At 40.9% G+C, this 16,292-nt stretch overlaps 1 long non-coding RNA gene across 1 annotated transcript; it reads right to left on the reverse strand.

Annotated features, from left to right (window-relative positions):
• Positions 1–2,334: 2,334 nt before the first annotated feature.
• Positions 2,335–15,461, reverse strand: LOC109144665. Its single transcript, XR_002045551.3, has 3 exons — positions 13,404–15,461; positions 12,802–12,882; positions 2,335–10,595 (listed from the first exon to the last, which is right to left on the reverse strand). It is a non-coding gene; the product is annotated as an uncharacterized LOC109144665 (long non-coding RNA).
• Positions 15,462–16,292: the final 831 nt, after the last annotated feature.

Below are 16,292 nucleotides of genomic sequence, written 5' to 3' on the forward strand. Positions count from 1 at the left end.
AATGAGTAAGCAGGGATATCTGGTAGAACCAAGACCTGGCAGTTCATATGTCCAGGTTGATGCTTTGTTTGAGAGTCTTGCTGAGACTCTGGCAGCAGTAAGGCCTCTGCAGTGTGGGAACTGGGACACAGACTCACCACAGATACCCTCAGTAACTGGAGATTTTACTGACAGAGGGGATGAAGGACTTCTGGGGCTGAAGGCAGTATTTGAGAAGATTAATGGAGACTTCACTAGTGTTTAGATGTTGAATATGTGGTTTGGGTATAAATCTCAAAAACAATCATTCTGAGCATAATTTTGTGCACATGAGTTCATCATGCACATTTGTTCAGGTGACAGGCACAGGGGAGCACTGGCTGCATAATTTTGTCCTGCATACTTGAATAGGAGACTATAGTGTAATACATATATCACTGAAATAGAAAACCACAACACAGAACAGTTATAATTTCAGATCACATTGAACTGCAAAGGCACCTTAAAATCTGGAGTTAAAAGTACATTGGAGTGCTCCATTTGTCAGGTCCCACATCTGACATGCAGAAAAGCAAACCTGTCACTGATGGGAGTGGATTCAATGGACTAAACTAAACTTGTTCAGTCATTCCTGTGCTGATCCTTTCTCCCACATCAGTGATAAATACTCATAGTATCAACCCTTGCCTGGTTCAGAATCATTATCCTAGCTGCATAGTAAGAAAGACAAGTGGTTTAATTGAGCTGCTATTTCATTAACTCCCCTTTCCTTGACCATCCATGGTAATTTTGGAGAAGGCTGCCTCCAGCTCTCAGGTGGGTTATTCATGTACATGTTCAATGCAGTAGGACACCCTTATATGTGCCTCACAGCCCAGTCCTGCACCTACACAAATGTTACCACTTCTCAAGCTATGGTCAAGCCAGCTCAACGAGTCTGCCCAGGTTCCAGCAGCTGCCTGCTGCTGATGTCTGGTCAGAGCCATGGCTGTCCACCCACTGCCTCCCAGGCAGCCCAGCACCCTTGCCAAGAGCTCTTGCAGGCCTTTTCCACCAAACAGCTGCTGTAGATAACCTGGTCAGCCCCATGTGATTACACCTCCATTTGTCAAGGTGAACGTCAATTGAAAAAAAGCCTCTGTGTATATATACGTGTATCATACTAAAAAAAACCCAATTGTACCATCCATCAAAGAGAAATCTGTAATAGGAACAGGTAATTTTGCTTGGGAGTTTTATGATGATTTCTTTTTGTACTAATCTTAATTTTCAAAAAAATTCCCTCTGTCTAATATTGAAAGACAGTCTACGGCATGCTATCCAGACTGCCCCCTCCTGCAGCCTCACTAAAGTGGATGTTACGAACGCAAACTCTCCTCCCTCCCACCACCCCAATCTCTGACAGCAATGATTCTTTTTGTTATTGGTTTGGCTGGTTTTTTTCCCCACAATTTTTTTTTTTCTGGGTTAAGCTGTAGTACACATAAGTGGTGTTGGGCAGGAATTGAGATTTCCCCTGGTGAATTACCGGCCAAGGGGGATCTTAGGTTTTGTTCTCTGTTTGTGGCTCATTGTCAAGGGATTCATATGAGCTCATAGAAATGCATATCATGAGTTAGTCCAGTTCCCAGCCAGTACTGCTTTTTAAAAGAGCCACTACTGGGTGTCATGTCACAAGAAGGAGTCAAAATCCCCTTCTCATTTACAATGTAAAGCAAAGCCAGTGAGCTGGGGATCTGCTAAGAGGAGCACGACCCTGTGTGGTGCTTTGTGCTTTCAAAAGAATGCTTTTCCTACTGACCTCTGTCAGATATGCTGCTGAGCACTGTGGGACAGAATTTGGTTACGGCATGAAGTATGGCATAGCATGAGATTGTCTGGTCAGAAATCCCACATGCTAACATTATTTTTTGAGGGATTCATTTAATTTCCTGTTGCCTGACACTGGTGACAGAAGTGTAAACTGCAGTGACACTGGATAAACATCTTGCTGCAAACTCCAGTAACATTTATATTCATGTAAAGCTGTAATAATTCAATTTTCTCCTGCAACTTTACTCCAGATATTCTGTTGGGGATTTGGCCGGCTATCATATAAAAATAGTCTCTTACTTCCTTTTATATGTTCTGGAGTGAAAAGATGCACTCCCACTTACTCACACCTTCACAATGGGGAGGAGAATCAGAAAAAAAAGTAAAACTCATGGGTTGAGATAAGAACAGTTTAATAACTGAAACAAAGTGAAATATACTACTGTTACTACTACTAACAACAACAACAAAATAATAATAATAATAACAATAACAATAATAATAATAGTAGTAGTAATTAAAAGAAAAGAGAGAGGAATAAAACTTAAGAAAAATAAATGATGCACAATAAAATTGCTCACCCCTGACCAATGTTCAGACAGTCCCTGAGCAGTGACACATTATTTAGTATAAATAGGATGGGAATTTGGTCTGATAACATTTAAAAAATAGTCTCTTACTTCCTTTTATACATCTGGAGGGAAAAGATGCACCTTAAATTTCTGCTGTTGATATCCTCATGCCACAGAGGCATGCCTATCTGAGCAGACCTCATTGTTAAAGTCATTCCATTTAAATAGATGCATGTTTTGGTGGCTTGCTACAGTTTAATGGGAACTAGGTGTTTTAGCCTTTGCTGTGGTCCTTAATGCACAGCAACAGTAGTTGTCAAACTGATATTTCAGCATGATAGATTGTAGCTTATTTATCCTGTAACCTATTATCTGCAATGAGAACAAAGCTCATTTTTACTGGTGGGAAGAAATATTATTTTTCATGTATGTATTATTAAGATTCAGCCTAACAGAAAAGGATGATATTGCATGGCTTTTTCACAATCATGTGTATGTCTAGACCAGCCTACATTTGCCTAAAAGAAAAGTCATCATTTCCAGAGACTTTTTTTTTAAAAAAGGGAACTTTGGACAGTTGTGATAGAACAATAAATGATAACCCCTGGCAGAGCTCTTCTCTTTGAAGGCTGGTGCCAGGTCAGGTGCTTGGAGGCAGGAAAGCCTCCGGTGCTTGCTGGCACTCCTGTGCATTTGAGTCATAACAGAAATGTGCACCATTAAAGTTCAAAATGCATTACTCACACTAAACATGTAGCTCAGCCCCATCAGGACTGCCCATACCTAAGTCTATATGAATGTCAAATTTAACATATTCATCACCAGAATTTCTTCCTCTCGCTTTTTCTTTTGTGTACTCAGCAGAAAGGACCTATTAAGGCAGAATTTCATGTCACTGGGCTTTCATGATTTAATTAACCAACTTTCAGTTCAGACAGTTTGGTGCTGCATCAGACCTTTATCTTTGCTCATCTCCTCTGCACAGGGGCTGCAGCAGCTTTCCACTCTGAGCTCCGTGATACACCGAGTCCTCCTCAGAGTGGTAAGATTTTTTTCTGAGGATTTGGTTTGTTCATGTGCCTGCACACTGTAAGTTGATTTCCATCCACAATGTTGAGTTATCTCACTGCCACATGTCTGTCCTCGGACCCACGCTCCCTCTCCCCTCCCAGAAGAGAAACCTGTCATCAGCTGGGATGAGGAACTATATGATCTTTAATGTGCAGAGCTTTGTTGTATTTTCCACATCTGCATGCGCTAAATAGATGACACAGCATTTCCAGCTTTAGCCAACTTCCCAAGGTACTTGTAATTTTATTTCACAGCACGATGACGCTTCTTCTTCACTGTTTTCCCACTGGTCTAGGTACATCTTGGTTTGCTCCCGCTGTTGAGCCAGCTCCCAAGATATCACCTTCTTCTACTCCCAAGGCTTTGAAGAAGGTGAGGGTCACAAATGCAGCTTCCTGAAAATTTCTAGCCCCTAAGGCTCCTCTTTGTGCTTGCCTTCTTTGTCTTGCAGATGAATTTATCTGTAGAAATGCAGAAACCCAGCCATGCTCTGCAAAGGGCTGACCTTCCAAATTTCCCAGTATTTATTCTTTTGAGTTAAGAGCACTTCCTATTTGTAAATAACTTCAAACTAAGCTCTCGACAAAGTCCAGCAGCAAACACAGCAGTTATGGGTAGGTTGTATCTCTTTTCTTCTTGTTGACAATGAAGCCTCAGTCTGTAATAATAACATCTGTATTATAGCTGGCAGAGCTGTGTTTGTGCTTAATCTTTTATCAATATGCTTTTTCTGTTATAATTCAGGGTGTAACTAAATATTTTCAGTTCCAGAGAAAGTCTAGCTAGATCATTGTTTGTGATTTATTTTTCCCCAGTCAAAAAGCCATAAACTATTGAAAAATACTTGCTAATGCATAAAAGATTGACTAAATCTCTATTTTAATACTGCAACAATGAAAATATCATCAGCAGATAAAGTTAATCCAGAAAAGCTTATAATAAATGGAAAATAATCACAAGACATCAGAGATATCATAAAAATGAGAAAATGCTAAGTTTATAGGCATGTGGAGCCAGTAAATGTTTAAAATCTCTTTGTTTTGAGTTGGTTGAAGCAGAGGCAAGTAGACACAAGAAAAAGTATAAATGAGTGCTTTATTCTGAAACTGAATTAGAACATTAAAGATAACATCAAGGACTGTGTGGAAATCCCCTGGATTTGTTTTGTAACTTTTTCCAGTGAATCTCTGGATATCAAGGGTAAGTGGATGACCACAGCTGGTGTAGGCTGTGTTTTGGTATTCCGCTTTTGCGGTGCAGACACACGGGGTGGGATTCATCTCTGTTGTCTTAGCCTTCCTTGACTACAAGGAATGTCCAGATGATTAGTCCAGATGCAGATGTTTACACTCTAAAGGGGACACATTTGATGAGCTGAATCTCACAATCCATTTCTAAGGAGATGTTTCCTCTTGGAGAAAGTTAGGAAATCAGGGCAATACACAGGTTGCCTGTTTCTGCATAGCTTCCTGACTAATCAGTTTGATGCTGGGCAAACGACAGAGTCACTCAAAATTTATGGCAACGAGTGCTTCCTGAAATCAATGGGTGTTAGGCATTTAAATGCCTTGCATTTCTGGGAAATGAACCTCTCACTTCTTCCATTTATTTATTTGTTCTGAATAAAATTGGGGATGTAGCACTCACTTAGCTCTCCTCAGTGGTTCTGAGATTAAATTAATTGATGATTACAACATGCATTGACATTCTGAGGTGAAAGATCTGATATGTAAATAACTAATTATTTCTATGTGTGTTGAGAACGTACTCACTGCACACTAACAATCCCATAGCTTTGGGATCAACTGAGTCTCACTTTTGGAGACATTTCCATTTTTCTGAAGTCACTTTGTCGTGTTTTCTTTCAGGTACTCCATGGGATATAGAGGAATCAAAATTAAACTTGCCCAAAGGGAGCATGTGAAACCACATGCAAGTCTCTGCATTGAACAACATCTAAATACTAATGAATTACCATTCATTACCGTTGCTTCCTTACCATTTCCTTGGTTATTTTAACAGTGTTCTAGAAATGTATTTGAATTCTTAAAAAAATTCCAGGTTCAGGGCCAACATGTTCTCAGTGTAGCAAATCAGACCAAAAGGAGATGGATGCATCAGGACAGGGCTGTTTGGAACAAGCGTTAATGGCAAGGCAATTGCCAAAACCAATATATCCTTTACAGGCATTAATAATGCATTCAAGAAAATAGGGTTTCCTTTGTAGCCAATGAAATTGCATCGAAGGTCTACCTGGCTCCATTATCAGTTTCTTTTCTGACAAAACAAAAATCTGAAATTTTTTCAAACAACAAGGAAAAGTACTGAGTTTCAGTTTTCTGTACACCACTTGCAGCTGGTTGCAGATAAGTGTTTAGCTTCTTTGAATCATAATGCAGTTGAGATGTACCAGGGAATTTGTGTACCAAGGCTTGCACAGTGATTAATGTTACAAACTGGGGCAAATAGATGACCCACTTGTTTACTCTGAGGTTATCAAGGGAGATGAGAATAAACCACTGTGGCATGAACAAGGAAGTGAAGTGAGAAGTTCATCTAGCTGGCTTTTATCTATTTCTGTATTGACTTACTGACATAACCAAGGGATAAACACCCTCTTTGTAGTGGAAAAATATTCATAATAAAGATAAAATTGTGATTTCAGTGAGATCTGAGAAGAACCAATGAAAAGTTTTAGAATTACTAAATTCTAAGCACGGAAAGAAACAAAACCTCAGCAATGAGAAATACAAGGGCAAGAGAAACCTTTTCTGTTAGCTTGCCAAGACATCCGTAAACAGTTTTACCCCTGTAAAACTGTGAGCTCATATTGTGCTATTTGCTCACTGTGCCCCCTATTCTCTTTGTTGCTCTCAGGATGTAATACCCCACTTGGTAGTTTCCTGTATTAAAGTGCATTTGTTTCAGCTGACTAGTTGCTAATTATCTATTTTACGCTGTCTGACTCCTCTTCCTCCTCCATATTTAGTTTTCCCATTTTCTTGGCATCTTTGGTTTGTACAAAAAAGTATTAAGTTATGACTTAGTATTTTCTTCCTGGACAGAGACAAAAAAGTAGAATGAGATCAAATCTGGCACTGATCTCTGCAGAAAATAACTAGAGAAGTCATGTGGTAAAGATTTCTTATTGCCAACATATTAGTAATTACGCCAGGGCATCAGTTATCAGTTTAATGGGCATGGGGTTTTTTGCCAGCAAGAGTTGCTAGATTTTCCTGTCCAAATATTCTACAATACCAAAACAAATACCTCACAAAATTCTATGTATTTGCTTTCATCAACCAGGCTAGAAACTGACATCAGCAAAGCACTGGATCAGATTTATTAAAGAAGATTTATTTTTCTAATAATTAACATAGAATGACAGTGGCTGTTTTCCTTCTTCTTAAGCAACTCTTGTAGGACTTGTGGATGTAAGCTGCATTCAAGAAGAAGTGATCCTATTTACTTGTACCACATATTAACAATAATTTCCATTACATTATTATTTAAGGTAAATGTTAGATACAGAACCAAGATGTTTGCTGACTATTTTCTCCCTCTATGCTTAGAATTTTATTATCTCCAAAGGATAATGACTGAGATTAATTGGATTCTAAAAAATCCCTTATTGGTTTTAGATTTTCTTCAATGTGGGTGCAATTCACACTTGGGAAGATACACAAAATGTTCCTAAAGTCATCCTTGTACTAATGTTCATGTTCTGATAAAGCAGAATTCCTAAGAAAATCTAATCATTTTACTCAGTCCATTGACCTTCAGTTCCAAGCTGCAAGAAATTTTGACTTCAGACAAAAATTGACCTAGGGAGATGTCCTACAGTATAAAGGCTCTCCAGTGTCATTAACCTTTAGTAGCCCCTAGTGTACCTATCTAATCCACAAGAAAAATAAGCAAAGTCAAACCCTTGAAGAACTTTTATACTAGGTAAAATTTTTTACCTACCTCTGTAGAAAAGGTGTAAACTACCCTATCTCCTGGCATCTGAAGTTAGACTTCAGGGAGTTTCAATCCCTGTATGTGGGAGAGACGTGTTCATGCTGTAAACAAGTCAGATGTCAAAAGAACAAGTGGATGACACACAGGGTGCTGGGTTAGGGTTCAACCGCCAAGTTTTGGCATTATGTGGCAATGCAAAAAGTTCCCTACTCCTACATGTCTGCACCATCCACGCAACTCCACTGCTGTGCTCTGGCTAATGAGCTGCTCCAGCACAGCTGACAGAAGGACCTTTTGGTCCCTCAGTCTGGAAAATGTGATGCTCTTTATTTTTAATTCTATACAGTTGCTGTGTTGTACAAGGGCTAAACAAACTGCAAACACAGTAAATATGAGAAAATGGTGTGATGTTTGATTCCTCCACCAGGTCACTGATAATTTTCAAAAAGACAGCGTTAATTTAGAAAAGAAAAAGTAATTAATATATTTGTACTAATATTTAATAGGAACACAAGTAAAAGAACTTAAAGTATATTTGCTATCAGAAGAAAAACTGCCATGTAAGTGAGAATTAAATAGCTCTTGGATTAGCTTATATGCAGGAGGAAAAAAAGCTCATGAAGAAATGAGGTATTTTTATTTTTCTAACTAAAAGAAATGAAAAATGACAAATTTACAGTAGACCAACTAACATTAGCTTCTATGCTGTCGGGTGCTCCATGGTGACTAGAAGTCAGCATGACCACACCGACACTTGTCTACGCTTGCTGAACCCTGAGGCAGGTTGCTAGGTTCCCCTTGTCCACCACCAAGCCTCTTGCAAGCCAGCTCTGCCCAGATTTGGGCTGTGTTCAAATGTCATTAGTTCCATCAGCAGTCCTTCCTGGTGGGATCCCAGGCGTGGTGCTGCCACAGAGCAGGTGAGATCTCTGGCAGCTCCCCTAGACAGAGCATAGCATAGCCCGTCCCCAGAGGAGAAATGAAAAATCCTTCTTCTACAGGGGATATTTCTTTCTCTGGGAAAGAAACACACCCTGGCCCCCTCATTGGTGGGCTGGTGTTGGAGCTGGCTTTGGACATAATCCAAGGGAAGTCTGTTAAGACTTTAACTCAGGAGAAACATCCTTTTGGATTTCCCTGTCATTCTCAGCTCCAAGGACTTTAGGTTGCAGTTTGAAGGACTGAGGACACGTCAGGAACATTTTTCTTCAGCAGATACATGCCTGACAGGTCTGAAGAGGAATTTTTCCCTTTGAAGGCTCTGTCTGGGGAGAGTCTGAGTGGTGCTTTTACAAGGTGGTGTGCAAAGAGGGGGTTTCCCACTTGTGACCACAGGAGATTACCATACTGCCTGCATAAAAAGAGTTAGTTACCAAGAAGAACAGCACCTGCTGACTCTCAGGGCAGACTGCTGGGCAGAATCTGGGTGAACCAGCCAGGGGTTCACACCAGTGTCCAGGTGCTTGGGCAGTGTGGTGGTGCTGAGACAGCGCAGCACACCTCTGTGCAGCTGGCACCTGGCCATCTCACCTTCGGCAGGATTTCCATTTCTTTCCTCATTTCCATGCATTTTGTATGCCAGCAAACACCAGCACTGACACTTTACCCTGAAGTCCCCATGTTTGTAAGCTGAGGCATTTCCTGGCAGGGTTCTCAGGCAGGTCAGGGCATCCATCCTTGTCCAGCAATATCCTGGGTAATCCCTGAGTGCAAGAGCCAGTGCACTCCCCTTGGGCTCAGAGCAGTATGGAAAACTAGGAAAGTCAGCTCATTGAATCCTATTTTCACCCCAAGCTCAACGCAGCCTCCATCAGATCCCTCCATACCACACAAAATGCAGCCCAGAGTCTTTAGGGTATATGGCAAAACCTCTTGAAATCTCTTTGTCTGCTGCTTCTATAAACACAGTCTTGGCTGAATCTGCTGGGGTTTTTTTTCAGGTTTTGTCATATTTTCTGTGAATTTTGAAAGCATAGGTCTCAGAAATCCCCCAAACAAGTGTGTTTCCAGAATGGGAGGAAGGAACACCTCAGCAGTGTTCAGCCATTCACCCCAATCCAAAATGTGCAGTGAAGCGTGAGCTAGATCTGAGTTTCTAACCACTGACATCACCCCAGTCACCCACAAGGATACAACCTTTTTTGCCATTAAATTCTGGTTCATCCATTCATCTCTTTTCAGAAAGATTCTCTAGAGATCTGGAGGCATGAGTGTGGATGGACACATTTACACTGCAACAGTCACTTGGAGCAGACCAATGCGCAGAGCTGTTCTTAGCCTTGCTCACAGCGAATGAACCAGGGTATCTGTGCCCTAAATAATTCCAGGCTTTGAAATTTCAAGGGAACTATAATTACAAATTTAAGAGGCAACATTTTGCAGAAGTAATTTCTCCTGAAAAAATCTGTTCAGGATGAAGAAAGAGAAAGCATACAGTTTTGTTGTTTTGTTGTTTTGGGCTTTTTTAAGACTGCAGCTAGCATTGTAAAGTTATCTCTGTCAAAACAGCGTAAGTTTTTTGCAGTATCATTGTACATAATGTCAAAACCTTAAGTCCTTACGTGGACTTACTTACCTTACAATATTACTGAAAGGCTGAATAAGAGGACAAGGTATATTTCCATTGTACCTTGCTTTCCTCCATAACTAACGTAAGTTATTTAACCAAAGAAACTAGTAACAGGAAAATGAGGTCTTGCTTTCCTCGATAACTAGCATAAGTTACTTAACCAAAGAAACTAGTAACAGGAAAATGAGGTCTTGCTTACAACATTATTTATCTTGTCACCAGAACTAAGTTTATCACCTAAAGATAATAACTGCAATTACAAAACCATCTTCTCACTGAATAACAGTGAGAAACAGGAAAAGATAAGTCACACCACACCCAGAAACTTCTCTTGCAGGTGATTTTTTTCCAGCCTTCAAATATTCACTTTAGTCCTCCTACTTCTAGCTTAATCAAAGACCATGTGACGAACTTAATCAAAAAAATTGCCCTTAAATACTCACCCAGACTCTATGAGTCTGCCTTCATGCCCATCAGCATTGCAGTGCATGGGCCCATCTCAGCAGAAGATCTCCCCCTGTCCTACCTCCTCTGTGCCTCCAGGCGTGAAGCAGTGGGCGGGATGCTGTTCCACCAGGCCACATCACAGCTCCCCTGCTGCTTCTGTTTGGACCCTCTCCAGGGGAATATTGCTACAAAAGCATATTTTATTTAATTTGATCAATACCCACTTGAATGTAATGAAGGATTACTTCACCAGATGTTCCCTACTTTTCCCCTGGGTATTAATTACGCATATTCTTCCCCCCCTCTTCTCAGTAAGACACAGGGGAAACTAGCCACTGGTGATGGCTTATCTGTACAGATTTCATGTGGTTTCTCATCACAAGACAGGGTTTAGTAGATCATGCAGCTAGACTAAGTGGTTTATTCTGATTTCTGTCACTTCGCTTTTTTTTGTCCAAAGTCCACAGGTGGATGCTCTAAAAACAAATTCTGCAAAATTTAGATGGTATCTCTCCTCCTTAAAACCTCTCTACTGAAAATTTAAGTTGGAAGTATATAATGGTTCGTGCAACCTCTTCCTTTCCCATGTCAAAGTAGTTCTAGTTCCTTAGACACTTTATCTAGGTACTTTTCAAACTTCTATGTACCTTAGGTGGAAACACTCAGAAGTCTCAGTTATTCTTTATTTCAGTTCATGATGAGTTGTTTTAGACATACTCTTATCTCCAGCTACATCTCTCCAAGCAACATGAAAATATTGTCATATTTTTTCAAAATGTCACAGGGACTTTCGTACATTTCAAACATGATTGTGGCCAGAAGATGTCAGACGGGAAGCAGGCCTTTGACTGCAGCGACACATCCTGCACGCTCATCTGATGTCCTCAAACAATGCCTTCAGTTCCCACTGCTGCACTGCCTTCCAGGGGCTGGTGGACCTCCAGAGCTTTCCTGTGTGCATGGTCTCCCATCTGCTCTGGCATGTCTCCGTGTTGGTGCTTCCAATGGCAGAGGCTGGGTGTGCTCAGAACGCTGAGCCAGCCCAGGCCTCAGGGCAGTGCCAGTGGTCGGCACAGCTGTTGTCGTGCAGTGAGAGTTGTCACACTGGCAGCTAAAGTAAGTTTCCTAGTGGGCAGATTCTCCTTCCCAGCTCCTCTTTTAGCCTTTTTTTTTGCCTCCCCTTTTCTTGCCACAGCCTCTTCCTGCCTGCTCGCTGCATTTCATCTTCCCGTCTGCAAACAAGCACTTTGCTCCGTGACCAGCCACCAGCCAGCTCTGTTCCAAACACACGGCTTTCCAGCATACAGTCCTTGCTGGCCCACCCCGTGCTCCACAGCCGCCCTGGGAAGCCCTCAGCACTTCACAGTGGCTGCCTCTCTCTGCTTCGTCTCAGTGCTTCTCTCCCTCCTTAAGAAGGTGTGGCATCAAAAGAGAAGTGTTTGCTTTTGTTCTAGGAGGTTATTTAAGGCTGCCTGTTGCATAATTAGGAAATGTTTCCACCAAGTGATTAGCAGCCTACCCAGGACTATCTTTTTTTCACCATGCACTTGGGAGTACACCCAATCTTTTGCTTTGTGCTGAGCCATTTGCACTTTCCCCCGCAGTTCTTTTCAGTGGAAAGGGCCAAAGGCATGCTCATCTTCTGGGAAGAGCCTAGGAAGGCCCCAGGAACGGCTGGCGCCAGATGAGCTGCATCCATTCCCTCATCCCACATGGGACAGACAGGAGGGGCTCCATCTCAGCTGGGTAAGGCAGGGCTGGTTCTCACACTGTCCCACTGCACTGTCTGTGTTTCAGAGAACGTGATGTGAGTGTACAACTTCACCTTGCCCCTTGCTAGCCAGAGCAACAAGCACTGCAGCAGATGAGGTTTTATTTCTAATCATAACAAAAGCAGGGACAATGCTACCTAATGGGCAATGAAAGAACTAATTCTCTAGACTTCCAATAGAAACAATCTAGTCGTCTGTAATCCTCTGGAGACGTTTTCTATACCTACCTTTTCTGAGGCATCCCCTCCCCAGAGGCATGCAGGTGCCCTCTCGCCCTCTTCACTCAGACTGTGCAGCGTGCTTGCACATGCCCCGTGGAGCCAGCAGCCCACACGTGTCCTTCGAGAGCTGCTGTGCTCTGCTTACATGGTCAAGGCTAAAAATGGCACAAGACCTTGGGAGAACTATTCCCTTAAGAACCACTTCCTGACATTTAACTATGTTTTTTCCTTTTTTTTTAAATTTGGCTTGAGAAGTAACATTGCTACTATTTGTAAATGTTTCCTCCCTCTTCAATAATGTTCTCCATGTCTTTCCAGTGTCTGTAGAAAGCAGAGGAAAATACCACAGGCTTCAGTAGCCATCATGCATTATAGATTTCAATAAAATATTCACATACCACAGCAATGAGCAAGATACAGCGATGCAGGCTACAGCTTGGTCTTCAGAGCTTCATGAGAAGTTTTACCCATGTTTCTTTCTAAAAGAAAAAAAAAAGAGTGACGATGCACTTTATATGAATCAGGAAAACAACACATACTTTCCTTAGCACTTAATTTGTGGACTGCACTGTGGTTGACTTGAAGGAGGCAGACAGTCAGTGACAGCTTTCCCAGTGAGCAGAGTCACTTGGAAGTCCTCAGGTTCAAACCCATCACTCTGAGGTCTGGGTTACCAGCACAGCAGAGGAAGGCACATTTACCTAAGCATCCTCATTCATTGATTAAAACAGTGAAAGGAGAAGACCAGAGAGGAGTCTCTTCTTAAATTTCATGCAAATTTCAGTATTGAGACTGGAAGTGACCCAAAGAGCCACTAATACTGTTACCGTCCCAAGGGGCACCACAAGCCAGGCAAGATGTTGCTTGTCAACACACTTCAGTTCTTCCACAAAGAAGGCCCTAGAAAACCCCACAGCTACACTCTGCCTCTCTACCTGCAGTTTTACAACTTGACATCCTTTTCCTGAGGAAGGTGTCACCTTCACCATACAGAACTGACCTGTTTTTACTTGCAGCTTGAAGTCTTCCACTGCCATCCTTAAATTCTGGTTGCAAGAAGTAAGCCAGTGCCTGGGTTAACACCACAAGCTTTCCAACAAAGCTTCCTCTTCACTTCAAACCTTGATTGTTGGTGGAACAATCTGATACCAAAGATAGCAAATGCTTAAAACTACAATTACAGAGCAGCCAGGGGTATTGTGTGTGGTTGAATAAGGGGAAGTACTTGACCTCATAGCACCCTTAGTTCCAGATGAGCAGTCCTGAGCCTTTTGAATACGTATCTGACAGCTTGCTTTTTTGTCAGTGTTCGTCCTTGAGGTTATGTATCATATTTTTAACGAAATAATAATAACTTCATATAAACATTTGCTGGTGGGTATTGATGACAGCTGCTAGAGGAATGCAGAACAAGCAGTATGTACCCACAAGAAGCACGGTACAGCTGCTGCAGCACATTTAACATGTAGTACTTTCAGCCATAGAGAGAAAGAAGGAAAAGGTGAACAAAGTATTCATTTTATGGAGAGAGGAAATAAGCACTGGAGTTCAGTTTCCAACAAACATAGCATTTGGATGAATCCTTTTAGAGGCCTGTCTGTGAATAAGATGATTTTGTGGGTTTGGGAGAATGTGTGGCAGTTCTTAAGTCTCCCACAATTTTCCTTTATAACCTAGACAAGTCATTTAACCTGTCAATGCTTCAGGTGTTGGTGTTTTTTAAATAGCATGCCTAGTAACACTGCTCTGCATAACATTTTCATACACTAGATCAGGTGTTTGAGATACTCTATATAAATGCATATTATATGTGCACACCCCAGCCTATCTTCTAGTGCTGGTGCAGCAAACAGACATCACCCTCATCTCTTGAATGATGTGACAACGTTTCTGTAAGAGAAGGAGATGGCCAGAATCAGGCTCACAGCTGACAAGCTCTACAAGGAGGCTCATAATCACAACTCACTTTCTATTTGGCGTCACAATGGGCAGTTTCATCAAGGACTGACTAAACAGAGGTGCAAGATTAGCTTGACAGTCTGTTAAGAAATCCATCATTTCCCCATTTTAGAAGGCTGCAACTATATGTTTTCTCCAAATTTGCATGAGTCTTGCTCCTGTTATTAGAAACAACAGACAGAACTTGGGACACTTACCGGCAATTGACAGAAATGGACAAAAAGTTAATAAATAAATCACCACTTAGCATAAGAAAAGTCTCTAGAGTATGCTTGTGTTACATTTTATTTGCATACTTTGAAATTTACACTGATTTAAATTGGCATGACATTATTAAAAAATGTTTGAAAGGGTTTTGCACAATTTTAATTAAGTTTTGTAAATAAATTTGTAGTTGCCAGTTTACATGATATACCCTGGAGAAAGAGCCTTCCTTTCACCGAAAGACTAAGATGAAGGCAAAACTTTGATTAAACTACTTCAGCCTCAGATAAATCTCATTGTTGACACTTTCAGCTGACCTCAGTAGTTTTATTTTTAATATTGTAGGTAGTAATGTAAATTCCAATCTCACTGCTGGAGCAGAGAAAAGGTGTAGAAAAAACACTATTGTCTTCGTCTGGGAATTTGTGACAAGATTTTGAAGACAATTGTCATGGTTGACAAGATACACCAGTCCCTCTCTGTGGGTCAGTTATTTCGGTAGCTATTGCCTGGCCTGCCTGCCATTCTCCACCACTGTTTCTTCTTAACCCTGGCAGTGCACATCAGAGTTCCCACCCAGGAACTCAGCCTTGCTGGGCAGAGAAGGTTTGTGGTGCCACAGTATCCTTACAGAAAACCCCAGTGATTAAGCCAGTGCTGTACTGACTGCTTACATTTCACTGTTTTATATGAAGAAATAAGGATCTATTTAAAATATTTTAGCAGACACAGATACAGAAGCAAAAATTTCCTATCACTGGGCACTCTTCATAGTGCTTGGGAAACTGGGATGCAGCATTGCTTTGGCTCAGACAGAACTGGTTTGAACTTTGGCTCCTTTCTTAAGATGAATCCACAGTTCTCACATTTTAAATGTACAAGAAACTGTTAAAGATTTCCTGTTAAAAAAAAAATTACTCTTCTTTCTCTAATCTATGTAGAAATAAAACAGGTGTTTTACAAGGAAAAAAAAAAAAACCCCTTAAATAATTTAGTGGCCTGACCAAGAATGAGATAGGTCAAGGAATCATAGATGGAAAAAACTTGCCATACTGAAGTCAGTGACAGATTTTCCTCTTGTCTTTCTGTGAGGCCAGGTTTCCACATTCTGCTTGTGAAATCAGCCTGAGTATCATAACAGTTCTAAAAACCAGGTAGTCAGGAAGAAAATGCATTAGAAAAGTTAACCACATCCAAAGTGGTTGAAAAAAACCTCACACAACACTTCATAATTAAAAAGAAGCAATGCTATCAAAGCAATATTCATAGTATCATGTCAGTTCTGCCAAAATACTATTTCACAAGAAATGAGAAACTCATGACATAATCAGATGGTCTGCTTAAAATTCTCATTAAAAACAAGTAACACTGAAACCGCAGATTTTTGTTAAAGTGAAATTTCTGTGTGAATCTGAGCTAGAGTAATTGCAGGCGTAGACTTCTTCTGCCGGATTTTTATCACTTAACTAGAATTCTTTGGTGACAAGTTCAGTATTAGGATTTCAAAAATTTCAAAATCTTTTGTGAAAGAAATTCTTCAGTCCCTCTTAGTGATTTTTAATTTGCTTTCTTAAAGATTTTTAACCTAAGAATTTGATTTCTAAATCGTAATAGAAACAAGCCAATGTTTAATATGCAATGTTTCTTACTCTGAGTGTTATATTTCCCTTATGGAATGGATAAACATTTTCAAATAGGGCAGAGTACCATTTCTGCACGCCCTCTC

Source organism: Corvus cornix, chromosome 3 (assembly GCF_000738735.6).
Source record: "Corvus cornix cornix isolate S_Up_H32 chromosome 3, ASM73873v5, whole genome shotgun sequence".
Lineage (NCBI taxonomy): Eukaryota > Metazoa > Chordata > Aves > Passeriformes > Corvidae > Corvus > Corvus cornix.